Below are 15,661 nucleotides of genomic sequence, written 5' to 3'. Positions count from 1 at the left end.
TTCAGCGGACCATCACATACCGACGTCAAGTAGTTTAAGTTTAGTGTTAAGTTGTGTCCCGAAATTGTACTCTCTGTGATCATTGCACCAGACCGGATCGATCACAGAGACCCCCCCCCTATAACTAAACTGCATCATCCTAATTCCCATAGTTGTTAATTACTCCATTCCCGTTCCTTGGTGTCGTCGCGCACATAGAGTTGCCTATCCGTGCGATTCGAGGCGTTAGGTCAAGGTTAGGTGTTATAATATTATTATTGCGGTCAATACATCCACTATTGGGGGCGTAGTTAAAAAATTTAAAAGGTAAGTCGACTTAAACAATTATATACGTATACCTATAGTAATAAATAAATAATATTTATAATATACTGTATTAATAGTTATATTTAAATTAAACCTTTATATTTAGAATAAAGTACTCAAATAAACTATTTGATGTAATTCATTTTATCTAAAAAATAACAATTCAAATAAATGGGTATTATACAGAGTGATTAATTCACAATAAAGGTAAAATATAAAATTCTTCGATTTCAGTCTTATTTTACAATAGAACAATAGTAGGTAAACATGCTTAAAAATAACTCTTCACGCGTAAAAAATACTTAAGTTGTATTATAGGAACTGATTTTGGATATTTAAAATTTAATTTAATATATTTTAGTATTCAAGTTGTCATAATACGTGCCACTATTCTCAGTGAGTGTATAGTACCCAGGGATGCCAGGAAGGGGGGCCAGTAGGCGCCATTGCCCCCCCCTGAGATTTTTCGTGTTAGTTACAAAAATGGAAATTTTTTACATAAAGCTGGTCTTAGGTATTAAGCGACTATTGGACAATCCTTGTATCTAACAAGTCATAAAGGAAATATTTAATCGTAAAAAAAAAACATTACGATCATTTTAAATCGCTAAGTCATTTTTGTCTGGTTCCTATACAGATTGCCTGTTGGCACGGACGAGTCAAAGTAATTGAAAATAGTCGATTTTAATTATTGTCGAATAATATAAAATAATAATATTATCTATATTATATATGAATCGTGTATGAAAAACATAATAATAAAATCAAAATACTTGGAAAGCATACGCGATTATAAATTATAAAACCATCCCGTCGTCGACGGCAATTGAAACTTTTTGACAGATATTATTACATTATTATTTTTAGGTACATTTATCGTTAATTTTTAAATCAAATAAAAAATTTATTTAAAATACAATTTTTTAATCAACAAATTGATGATTCATTTAACTAATTTGCTTCAAACAAAAGAAGATTGTCATTACTTTTTGAATAAAATAAAAAAATATGATTTAGGTAATATGTAAATATTCATTCACAAAAATTTGTTTTTAGTTTACACTTTATTTTATATTTTCCAATAAATATAAGAATTAATAGTGTTATTTTATATAAACTTAAATGAGTTAAGCTTTTTAAAAAATTATTAATGATACTGTAATATTGATACTATTACAAAGTATTAGTAGATGAAAGATGAAGCGATAAATCATCCCATAAGTACCTATTTAGGTACTTGCAATTTTTTTGCCCCCCCCCCCCCCTGAGTTACATTTTTGCGGGGCGTCCCTGATAGTACCTACTTATGTATTAAGTATTAGTTATATTTTACAATTTTAATTATAAAGTAATTTTATTATATAGCAAGAATATTAACAAAGGAGGGTACAAATTTTAAGTAATTAAAATGTATGGGGAGATAGTACAAATTGCCTGTTAATTAATTAAAATAATAATAATAGGAACATGATATTATAATAGCAAATAATTTAAGATTTATTTATATCTCAAAAGAATATTTTGAAAAATGTTATTAGGTTAGTTATTGACTTATTAAAAATATGTAAAAATCAACACTTTTTTTTATAAATGTAAAAACCAACACTTGTTTAATATTAATATATCTTAAAAATCATCATTTGTATTATTATATTATATAAAATAAAATTCTTCAATTTCAGTCGTATTTTACTACTATTGGTAAACATGTTTTAAAACAACTCTTTACCCTTAAAAAATACTTAAGTTGTATTATAGGTACCAATTTTCGATATTGCGATTTAATTTAGTGTATTTTAGTATTTAACTAAATTTAATTAAATTAAAAATAATTTAAAATTTTATTTCACAGTTATTACATAATATGTAATGTAATACTGTTACGTACTTCATTAGTAGGTAATATACACAGTCGTCATAATACGAGCCACTATTTCCGGTGAGTGTAGTACCTACTTTTGTATTAAGTATAATATGTGTTTATATTTTAAATAATAAATGGTATTATGACGTATTATAGAATTTCGGGAGGTAGGTGTTAAACATTTTTTTTTATACGCCCCAATCTATAAAATATAACCTATTGAACAACGTAAATACATGCAAGTTTAAAATTTTTAAAATTGTTAATTTAAATTACTGCAAATTATAATTGTATTTTATTGTATATTATTGCATACTAAAAGATATAGGTAATGAAGTAGTGCTACTCTACCACTGGTAAAAACTATAAATTTTAAATATCAGGTAAGTGGGTATAAAGTAACTAGAAATAAGGGTGCTAGCAGGGTTTCCTTAGCAACCCCGCTAAAAGTTTGGAATAATTGGAAAACCGTTGAGGTACAAACGATTTTACTTGGGGTACAATCAGGTACAAACGAGGTACAAACGATTAATATGGTTTTAAACTAGAAATTCAAAGGGGGGTGCTATCGTTTCCCCAGCACCCCCACCAAAAGTTTGGAATAATTGGAAAACCGTTGAGGTACAAACGATTTTACTTGAGGTACAATCAGGTACAAACGAGGTACAAACAATTGGTATAGGTTTCGAGTAAAAATTCAAAGGTGGGGGTGCTAGCGTTTCCGCGGCACCCCCAAAATCGAAGTAGGGATAATTTGAAAACTGTTGAGGTACAAACGATAATACTTGAGGTACAATCAGGTACAAACGAGGTTCAAACGATTGGTATATGTTTCGAGTGAAAATTCGGAGGTGGTGGTGCTGGGGACATGGACCTCAGATGAGGTAAAAGCTGCATCAAATATTCAAATCGCTGCATACTCCTATCTTAAGGTGATTGAAATTGGGTATTTTTTTCTTGCATTTAGAGACATCTAGAGTCTAAGTTGGTCTAAATCTCTAAAACGACTAAAACGAATATTCAAAATAAAAAAAATATACTTATCGCAAGTACAATGGCGTATTTAGGATTTTGTCCAAGGGGGGGATATAAGTTGGAAAACATAATTTCCTCGACGGTGGGGGGTACACTTACCAATGTTATTAAACTTACTAGTAAAAAAAATACCAAGGGGGGATCTATCCTTCATATCCCCCCCGTAAATACGCCACTGCAACAGTATCGTATTATCATATCGTATCGGTGAATACAATTTACTAATAATATGTGTTAACGTGTAATGCATAAATATAAAATGAACATAATTACATAAGTAGGTAACTAATAAAAAGATTGGATGACGTATGAAATTAAATATTCTGTGCCAACACATTCCCATTTATTTCTTGCTACTTGTCTCCCCTAGCTGGATAGGTACTCATATAATATATTTATATCATTGTCCATTGCCATCAAGAATTCGAGACTGCCAAATGCCATATTCTAGAGCAGGAGTCGGCAACCCGCAGCTCGTGTAGCGATTTTATGCGGCTCGCGAATACAATTTATAATTATTATAAACGTATAGAACTATAGAATAACAGACTATGTTAGTTGATAAAAAAATTTCAAGTGTAAATAAAATAACTTATATGGCCCCCGAATTTTTTTTTTTTTTGGCCTTTGACATCATAAAGATTGCCGATCCCTGGGCTAGAGCACGTTGAGTGACACAGTATTTATGATGGGTAATTGGTATATAGTTCATTTCCGTGCTAAAACTGAACCGCGACATCGACGGTCGACTACGTGTTGCATTCTTGGATTACAGATTTATAAATTTATTATAGTATTAATCTACATTCTACAGTACCAAATAAATAATAATAGTTTTGTCATCAATAAATGCCAAATGGATACCTTTAAAAATAAATATGTAATAAATGCTATGCAAAAGCAAAATGTAAATATAAAATGTACCATAGTTTGCAAACAGTGCGAACATAAACACATTATTACATATTCAAGCGAAATGCTCCCCATATGTTATTAAAATAACCTATTATTATTTTTATCAGCCAATTAATGACAACATACATAATATAATAATATTATATTATATTTAATATTATTGGGACCTCCGCGTGTTTATCTCGACATTGTCGTCGCCGTCGTCGTCAACCGGAGAAAAATAATTATTAATACCCACTAAAAATAGCTTTCTACCCAAAATCCAAATTATAACGACGTATAAAAATCAAAATAATAGTGTCTATAACCGATAAAGCAATACACCCATAAAGATACACATAATATTTTGTCGATTACGTGTCGACCGCGGTCCTGGAGACCCGACAGCGGCGACTACAGTCAACAGTTGTCGACAACGTGTTGGCCCATCATTGATATTTGTATAGTGTGTAACTGTGTAAGTAATTGTGACTTGTAAATTTTTTTGATTTATAAATATCTACGTATATTATATTATTATAAGATTGTTTAAATCAACAAAACTGAAAGTAGATTACTAATAATATCTATTGTTAACGTTATTTTGTTCATTGTTGCATCAAATTGTCACAGACCACAGTTAATATCTCGCCGTCTGGCGATTTATACATTATAACTTTGTTATAAGTTTATTTAAAAATAAATATATGTATACAATATATAGAAGTTTATAAGTATAAATGAGTAAAACCATTGATTATAAAATACATATACTATTTTTAATCAATGGCTAGACGTATGTGTTATCGAACTCGTACAACTGGCTTGTTGGAAATACCCAAAATAAATAATATTCATTGTCAAACTCCTATGAGAAACGCACGACTTAAATATTTAAGGTATCGGTGAGCGGGGAAATATTGTCAGTTGTCAGTTGTCACTGTCCCTGCGCAGTTTCATCACTTATCACTCGTCAGTTATATGCCAAATTCAAATTTCTGATACCTACTCGGCGATATCTGTGCATTGTCGTTCTATATAATTAATAATTGTGTACTATTGCACTAGAAAAATAAATTAACCAATCTTTATTCAAAGTTATTTTTTCGACTACCTAATTATGTAGTGATGATGACAGTATTACTCTACTGCAGTATCGTAAACAATATTTCAATGTTATGTTTTTTAATTTGCTTCACACTATAAGCTGAATATTTTACAGTGTTTAAGTAAAAACAGTGTTATAAATTATAATCATAATGAATTTCATCAAATAGGTAAGTTTAAAATTTAAATTATATTTAAAACAAATGTGATCATTTTCGGGAGGTTTAAATATTATTTGAATTTTTATTAATTAATAGGTGATTTGAACTTTGAAGACCTGTCAAACAAAAATTCAATACGCAGTAGCGTGTTCCAACTAGTCGTCTTAATTAATCTATTGCTCGATATATTGTAAGTACCTAATTAGGTATTCTTAGATAAAAATGTATTAACTATTAAATTATAAGGCATTAATGCACGATAATTATGACATTCTTATTTTAAAGTTACGTTTATTAAAGTGAATAAAATATACAAATGTGAATTGGTGGAGTGATACTCAGAAATATTTTTTTTTTTTTAATTAAACAGTTAAATTATAAAATGTATGTTCACGGATCAATAATTAATATGAATAATTCTGCGTTCAATTTTAATTAAAATAATATTTAAAAAATGATTTCTGTTTTTTGGTAATTTTTATTAACACTATATTAATTATTAACGTAACAACCTCAATATTATTATGACTGAACATTTAATGTTACTGTTTGTAAATAAAATATATTCGATTAGATATTATTTTTTGCAAACCCCATGATTTTGGTATTTTTCTAATATCTTTTTACCTTTGTCAATAGAAGTATGATAATAATATATAGGAACATAAAATAAGAATTTTACCAAAAATAAAACTTTTTAAAATTATATTTCAAGTACCTAATTTGGATTCATTTTGTTTTTGGCACTGTGAACTGCAGTGGTGTACTCAGAATTCATTTATTTTTATTTTATTTCATTTTAAAGTATAAGGTATGAAACGTAGGTGTTATTTAGTATTTCAGAAATAATATTATTAATTAATTACCTATATATATTTAGAAGAAACAATAGTTTTTGGACATACATTGAAAAAAATGGCCGTAATAATAGTGGATTGAGCATCAGTACACAACTTGAACTGATATATTATTGGTGTCAAGATATAAAACAGACTACAATTATTGCTTTAACCGGTAGATCACATCATACAGTGTGTGACTGTAACGCTTTTCTGAGGGACATGGCACAAGTATTTTAATAATTATTTATTATTTTAATATTTTTAATTATTATTAATTAACTTACATTAATTTTATAATTAGTAGAGCGCATACTGCAATCGTAATGCTGCCGGTAGAGCGCATACGAGAAAATAGCCTTACTTTGCTACTGATTTGGAAACATTAAAACTGGATTTACAAATGACAGCTTAATGAAACACATAAAGAATTAAATTATGTAAGAAATTATCAGAATTAATCTAAAATATTAGTAAGTACAACAACTGAAGAGCAGATAGCTTAGCAGATAGACTTTTTTAATTCATTTAAAGTTTTATACATTTTTGGTTACCTAGTTATTAATTTAAGTGATTTTTTTTTGTTAGTAATTTGATTTTTTTTTTTCAGAATGTTAACAACTTAAGAACAATTTCTATTTTAATTGAAAGAGATTTGAGAACACATAATGAACAAAAAAAAACTATTGTCTTATCCACAGGTAATGTCATAATTGTTGAATGATTTTCTTTAAAACTCCATAGCAAAATCTAATAATTGGTTGACTTGTTTAAAGCTAAAAATTTCTAATACAAAATAAATTTTTCTAGTACTTAAATATAATAATTAAAATTTTACTTAATTTAACTAAGATTATATACATATTGTTATGAGTTATTTAACTATTAAAACAAATTATATTTAGATGAGTTATCAAGTAAAGAATATTATAAAACCAGATTTAGGATATTAAATATTTATTAATGTAACATAATATTACCAATATTTATTTACATATGTACACTGAATACGTATCTATTATGTACAAGTATATAATTAATTAATTTCATACAAATAGTTTTTAAATTAACAATTAATTGTGTTTTTTGTAAAATTAAATGACTAAACAATCGATTAAAAATCATATAAGGTTTATATAAGTACAACAGATTTATAACAACTTACAAATAAAAAAATAGTGTTAAATCAATAAGTCAATAACTATATTATAATACATCATATGTATTTATATTGTACAGAAACTATATTATTGATTGTTTAAAATTCTTAACTTGGAGTGTGGTTTGGTTGCTGATATTATTGATTTAGTTGATTGTTCATTAATTTGCTTACATGTATGGAAAATTTTGGTTATAAACAGTAGACGAATAATGTATAAATAGTGTTCTTTGCATGGATGACTGTCGAATGAGGGTATTATATCTGATAAAGGTATTAACTGCATTAATGTTTTTATGATTCCTTTTTTACTTTTAATAGATTCCCAATTTTTTTCAAAATATTTTAGACATATCTTACATATTTTTACAATTTCATCCTTAGGTGTCTTCAAACCTCCATGAACAACACCTCTATACATTTTATTCAATATTAACAATTGATTTTTGTCGTTCATTGCATTATTGTCTTTAACTAATTGTATCAAACAGTTGTCACAATTAAAAAAATCCAGACATTTTTTTACTAAATATCCTGCAAAATATACAATTGAACAAGTTTCTAATGTGGTTATTTCTTCTGGAGCATACATATATAAAGACAAATCTGAATTTGAACTCCTTGGTGAATTTTCTAATTCATCTAATACTTGTTCTTTTTGTTCAATAGTTGTTCTTTCATTATTTCATTATAGAACATCAACTGTAAGGAAAACATCATTGTCATCTTCACAGTTGCACAACTCTGAACATTTCATCAGGCTAAATGTACAAATGTTTGCATAACAACTTCTGAACATCCTTGAAGTGGGATTGCGATTATACCCATTTTTTTGACGCATTATAGAAAATAGATTTTCTAGTGGGTCCTGGAACAAACGGTTAGTTAATAGGAAATACGGTTTTTCTGAATCACATTTATTTAAAACATCGGATTTTTCAATTTTATATAGTTCTAAAATGGAGTTGATGGACCAAACAATTCCTGTAAAACACGGTGGTTGTGATTTATATTGTGTTTTTATGTACTTTTTTAGCTTCAAGGAATATGTTGCGTGTATGTTTTAAAGTATCGAATAAATTGTTGTTAATTTCACTTAATGGCCGAGAGTTTGGATTTTTGTCATATAAAGTTTTACTGTTTAAAATATCAAAAGTGTTATTGATTTGCATGACAAATTCAGCTGTATCTTCTGCTGTGTCTGATGTTAATTCTCCAGTAGCGATACATGTACGAATTGATGCTGAAACGGATTTACTAAAGATTTGAGTGGCAAATTTTACTGACATTTTTTGCCACGTATTTGGATGTAGATGAGTTGTTGTTATTTTTGGCATTGAACGAGCTGTCTTACTATTCACATCAATTGTAAATGTGTCCTTGATATCTTGAAAACAAATTTTTTTATTTCCAATTACTATATCACCATTCAAAAAATTATTACGTAGACTTTTTATAATATGTGGGATATCGTATATAAGACATATTTGCTTGCCATTAATGTCGACTACTGGGTTAGTTTTTGTCCCTCCAAGTAAATCAAACATCCTGCGGTTTTGTGACCCTTGATCGCACACAATACTTACTGGCAACAATCCAACTTCTTCGAGTTTTTTTAAACATTCTGTTATTATTTGAACAAGGTCCGTTCCTTTTATACCAGATCCACTAAAAAAGAATGCAAATGGAAATTTCCAGTTTTGATATAAGCCACGGATCATTATTACTAAGGCATTTTTGGATGCTTCTGAAGATCGTCCAAATTGTCCTAAATCTTGATAGCCTTCTATAAAATCAAGTGCTTTGTTGAATTCTAGACATTTCATTAAAGAAACTTCATCTAGTAAAACAACACATTTTTTTTGGTGGTGGTAATTTGATGAAACTTTATACTTCACTTGTTGAATGTACTCAATTGGGAAACCAGGATAATAATTAATGCTTTGCAACCAACGTCGCATAGTACTTTCACCAGGTAGGGTTATTTTATTCCTACGCATGAATTTATAGGTTGATGGAGATTTATAATAAATGGAAAATGCTATTTTTTTTTCTTCAGGTGTCCATGGCTTCCTACTTTTATGTTGTATTTGCATGGTGACTATTGCTTTTGAGTTTTGTGATTTAAATTTTGTGTTGTGAATTAATTTTTATATTAGATTTTTGTTTCATTAGTATTTTTTTAACATTTTGTTTTTTTAAACGGCTTATAATTGCTCTTTTTCGATTTATTATTTTTTTCTGCCTTTTACAAATATTAATTAATTGTTCATTATTAAGTTTTACTCTTTTGTTATTGTTGGGGATGGTAATTGACATAGTTCTTGTACCCATTGTTTTGTTCTTGATGAATCGGATGAAATACTGTTAGGACTAGGAAATATTAATTGTGGCGATGATATAGATTTTAAATTTGTATATTTTTTAGTTGGTGTTAACACTTTAATTTTGTCAGGAGTAACTATGAATGTGCCTGATGTGGATACGATGTTTGAATAGTGTAGCATGTTGGTATTATTGTCATCAACTGTTAATGATAAATCTAAAAAATGTATATCATATTGGTTTTTATAATTTAGTAGTATTATAGTTTTATTATAATGAAGTTAAATTGAAAAAATATTTAATTATTACATTTTTATAGTAGCTGAAGGAGACTATATCAATGTTCATATTATAACAACTAAGTTTTATTTAATATTCTACATTTTAAGAAAACACAATTTAAAAATTACAATAAAATATTACATTTATTATATATAAATATATAATATTTGAGTACAGTAATTCCACGTTATCCACAAATCTTACGTTACAGCATAGTAGCACGGATATTGAAACCGCGGATATTATGTATTAACAAAACCATGTACAACTGTACTTATTTTACAAATAAATATCAATCAACCATTGAAATAATTGATAATATATGATAATAAAATAAGTCATAATGTAATTTATATCTGTGCATACAGTAAAACATTTTTAAAGTTTTATATCAAACGATGTAACAATAATCATTTACTATTTTCTAAAAGAAATTATCTACAGTGTTTGTATAATTGTTGTTTACTTAACCGTGGATAACAAGAGATTACTGTACTAGAGAACACAATCATTGAAAAAAGCAGAACCTGATTTAAAGTTTTGGAGTCTGTGACTAATACAAAAGAGGTCTCACAAATTGAGGTACATGTGACTAATATCCCCATGTATTCTCTTAAATTAGGATCTGGTCAGTAACTGACATTTCTTAATATTATGTATATTTTTTTTGTAATGTGAAACATTAAAACAATAACTAAAAATTACAAAAAATATTAAGATTGCCATATGCTTACTTAAATAATAAAATTGAATAACATATTAATTGGTGTATACATGTAAGATTTCTTACCTTCATCAAACAACAGCTTCCTCTTAGAACTTTTTAAATGTGTTTCAGTCTGTGTTGAATCCAATTGGTGTTCATTATTACTTCAAATTCTTCTGTCAATATATTTATTATTACATTATGTTATATTACTTATATTTTGTAAACTTCCATTTTTATATGAACATTGGTATGAGCATACTTAAATTGAAGTAAGCCTACTGCTTGTTTTCTCTCCGACCCATACGTAACAGACAAAACGAATTTATGGATAATGATTTTTTTTTTTTATGTTTTTGAGTATTCTAAGAGTTAAATGACCCATTACAAAAACGATAAAGAATAAAATTTTTGAGGAAATGTTTTATCGATTTGTCTTATTAATTGTCGAAACAATTTAAACATTATTTAAATTTGAAAGTCGAATACAAAATCAAACAACAATAAAATATTAAACCAACATATCATACCTCAAAATATTATACTCTATAATTCTTGTTACTCCATAAGATTATCCAAAAATCCAAAAAAAAAAAACGATTTTAAGTGAAAGAGTTTAAACTATATTGCGCGTGGGTCTAAGAGAAAAACAAACGTTGCGCTGACATCCTCTTAAGTATGACAGTATACTTAATTATAAAGTTACTTACCAATATTATGATATAATTTTGGTACAGCCGAAGGTATAAGACGCTGTCTTTTCACACATGTACATATCATTTTCAAAATGATTTTCACAAATAAATTTTTTCCTCAGTGTTTTTGGACTTAAATCGTCCAACTTAATGTTTCCTTAAGTATATAACAAACACAATAATAATATGTTTGTTTCAGAATATCTATTATACCTATTTATAGGTATTTTATTGTATAATTACCTGAATGTAAGATCCATTTTTTACATAAATTCTCATTTTTCGGAAAAATATGGAATTTAAGATCACTAGGTATTAAGTCTTTTATTTTTTCCGCAGTTCAAGTATTCACATTTATTTCCAGACATAATTTATAAAAAAGAATGAAAACGTATGCTTGGAAAAATAAAATTGTCACTCACAAAAAAAACCGTTAAAACATATAATGACCGTTTTATTATAATTTAAAATTTTACCTGCCATAGAGTCCGAAAATTCTACAACACGGAGGTTTTACGTAGGAATACAGCTTTTAATAAAAATGCCTTTGATTTATGTTAATAGTGATTTAAACTAATATTTGAGAAGCTTTTATTAAGCGTATGATATTTTATTATTTTTTTCTATTGTTATTTTAAAAATGGTTTTTAGTTGATTTTTGTGTATTGTACAACTGTATAATAAGATAATGATTTGAAATTGGGTGTAGTTATACTAAGTGTAAATTTTGGTAATCGCTGTTTATTTTTGAAAGTTCTTTTTGCATTATGAGTCTGGTTTTATAATTTTCATTACATTCTAGTGTAACTCGATTCATGACTATATTTTTAATATATATAATTTTATAAACCATGTTTAACTATGTATATTAATAAATAAATTCTTAATTAAATATAACTGCTTACTATTAATAATACAGGTGCATAATATTTTTATAACAAGTTATGATCGAGCATGGTCTAAAACTATGTTGTCAAACGTCCACAAACAGTTAGTAGCATTTCCTGATCGAGATTTTAAGATATGAGATATAATTCCATGTTACGTCGTTAAACATATACATAAAAAGATATAATAATATAAAGGTTAAGTATTTTATTTTAATATATATATTATATGTGTGTGGGTGTGTGTATCCTACTAACTTACTAATATTATAAACGCAAAAAGTTTGTAAGTATGGATGGATGATTGTTACTCTTTCGCGTAAAAACTACTGAATGGATTTTAATGAAACTACAATAATATAGCTTATACATCAGAATAACACATAGGCTACAATTGATAAAAGTATTATGTGAATTGTCCAAAATATCAAGTAGGTAAAAAATCTACCATCTGCTAGTTAATATGGCATGTACTGCCAAAACGGTAACCGAACAATTTCCCTCCGACTGTTTTTGGCATAGTAGGAAATTTTCCCTCCGAAAAATGTTCCGATGCGGACATTTTCCTCCCATTTTTTTTTAAGTTTATTATTTAATAATTTAATATTATTTATTATTTAGTAAGAAATTATTTTTTTTCAGAAATATAATCAATTATACTACAATAAACTTTATATATTTTTACTGTAAATCACATTTTTTTTTTTTTTTCATAAATATAATTAAAACGTAAAAAAATTGTAGATAGGTAAGTAAAATAGGTTAAAAATTTCATTTTTTTTTTTTTTCATAAACATAATAAGACAAAAAAAATTGTATAAAAGTAAAATAGGTTAAAAATTTCATTTTTTTTTTTCATAAATATAATAAAACGTAAAAAAATTATATAAGTACCTATAAAAGGTTAAAAATATTTATGTAATGTAGTCTAAAAATTTAGACATAAAAATGATATATTTTGTAAAAAAACATTTAATTTCTGATACTTTTTTTATATCTTAGCACATATTTTGTAATCGTGTTTCATATTTATTTATTTATTTTTTTTGTTAAAAAAACCGTACCCGTTTAATTTTTAATACTTTATTAATTTTTGATACTAGTGAATAATACAATATGCTAGTACTATTACTTTTTTATTTAGACAAACCGTACACATATATAATGTACTAATGTATGATGGAAATGTTGATCTTAAATAGTCCTACAAAAAAGCCCGCTACAGTATGTATCTATCTATTTTATACCTAAGCCAATATAGTGAACCATAACAACAAAAAAAAATTGTTAATTTATATAAAATATGTCTTTCACGCTACATCATTTGAACAAATATTATATAAGAAAACATTTTAAATGGTCAGTGAAAATATCCTAAGTTTTGAATACCATTAAACCAAATATTAAATAGGTAACAAATTAATCAAAATTCGAATCATAGTATAGAATTGACATTTTTAACGAACAATGAAGTGCACGGGGTCAGCTAGTATATTATAAATAGATATTCCATAATATTACTTTTGTTATTATTTGTTCATTATAATAAAATATTAACATTAATGTTAGAAAATTTAACGAATATTATGAATAGTATTGAATAGTGTGCACTGTGCACAATGGTTTTGTGTACGTCAGGTGTTCCCTTCCCGCCAACCAAGAATCGTGAACCAATAATCCATAGAACAATTATTAAATTACTTAAGTCCTAAAGAGACTGCTATCGAGTACAGTGTTGCCAGATTTTATATACCCAAAAATCGTACACGATTGATGAAATTATCGTACATTATCGTACGCGGAAAATCATTAAATTATCGTACATTATCGTACCATTTGTTATCAAAAATGAAAATTCAAAACATCAAGAAAAAATAATATTTTATTATTATAAAATAACAGTACATATCAAAATTGGTTAAATAAAACAGGATAAAATAAATAATGTAGATTTCTATAGAAGAAAAACAATTTAAATTCTAAACAAAATTAAAACAGTATATAAAAATACAAACAACAGCCTTTTTGTTATTATAAATTTAAAAATACAACATTTTACCTAACAATATTATAATAAAATAACAGTACTTATCAAAATTGGTTAAATAAAACAGGATAAAATAAATAATGTAGATTTCTATAGAAGAAAAACAATTCAAATTCTAAACAAAATTAAAACAGTATATAAAAATACAAACAACAGCCTTTTTGTTATTATAAATTTAAAAATACAACATTTTACCTAACAATATTATAATAAAATGTTAATAAAAAGTTTAATAAATTAACAATATAAATTTAATCACTCAGTATGAAGATGTCGTCTATAACATTAGTCTTATTTGCTTCAATAGGTATAATATCGTTCTTTTCAAAACTATATAAATTTCTTGAGCACATTCGACTCAGCATTTCTTTTGATGGCATAAAGTTAACACAAGTTCCTTGTTGTTTTATGCACTCACTTGTCATCAGAGTTGCAGAAACGGTTGGAGTAATTAATTTGTTTCTCACATTTGTTTTCATCCTGTTAATTTTGCTAAAAATCCTCTCACATTGTGCGTTAGAATGTGGGAGTGACATTACTGTCAAACAGAATGTCGAAAGTTCATAAAATTGTCCACTTTCTAGCAGTTGAATATATATCCAAAATTTTTCTGGGTCATCATCTACGATTACATTTTCTGGAATATTAATTAATGGCAGTGTTCTCCACTGGTCCTCTATTTGTTGCAATTTGTCTTCGTTTATTAGTCTAGGTAGCTGTAATGCTAATCTTGCTATGCTTGGGTATTCATCCCTTTTTTCAAACGATATTGCTACCGATGGACTAAGCATTCTGATCATTGGCATAATAGGGTCAGAAAAGTTATACCTTTTTTTGATTTCCACACAACTTACAGTATAAAAATCTGTACATCTGTTTTGGAATTCTAACAACAAATCTGGACGATCACTTATATCACTACTTAATAAAAATGCTGATAACTTAGTGCCTAAGTATACTTTATTTCCTGGTAGAATATTATTTTTGTCTTCAGGATTTAGTATTCCCAATGGTGTGTGAAGAACATAATTTCTACTCATGTAATACATTAAGATTTCTTTGTATGTAAACTCCATTTTTTCATGTAAACTAGGCAGTATTACTTTTTCGGTTTGGAAATATTGATTGAGATATGTAAATTTTGGTAATATAAAATCCAAAAACAGAAAGTATACTTTTGTGAATGGGTCATGCAATTGTTTGAATATTGATTCAGCCGACATCAACTTTTCAGAAAACCATTTTTCGGTAAAAAATAATCTTAGAGCTTCCCACTGTTCTAGTATACGATGCACTACTTCTAAAAGGGATAACCAGCGTGTCTGTGACGGGTGTAAGATTTTATGTATTTTTA

This window comes from Aphis gossypii, unplaced genomic scaffold (genome assembly GCF_020184175.1).
Source record: "Aphis gossypii isolate Hap1 unplaced genomic scaffold, ASM2018417v2 Contig00273, whole genome shotgun sequence".
Taxonomy (NCBI): Eukaryota; Metazoa; Arthropoda; class Insecta; order Hemiptera; family Aphididae; genus Aphis; species Aphis gossypii.
Note: the sequence above shows the minus strand (reverse complement) of the source record.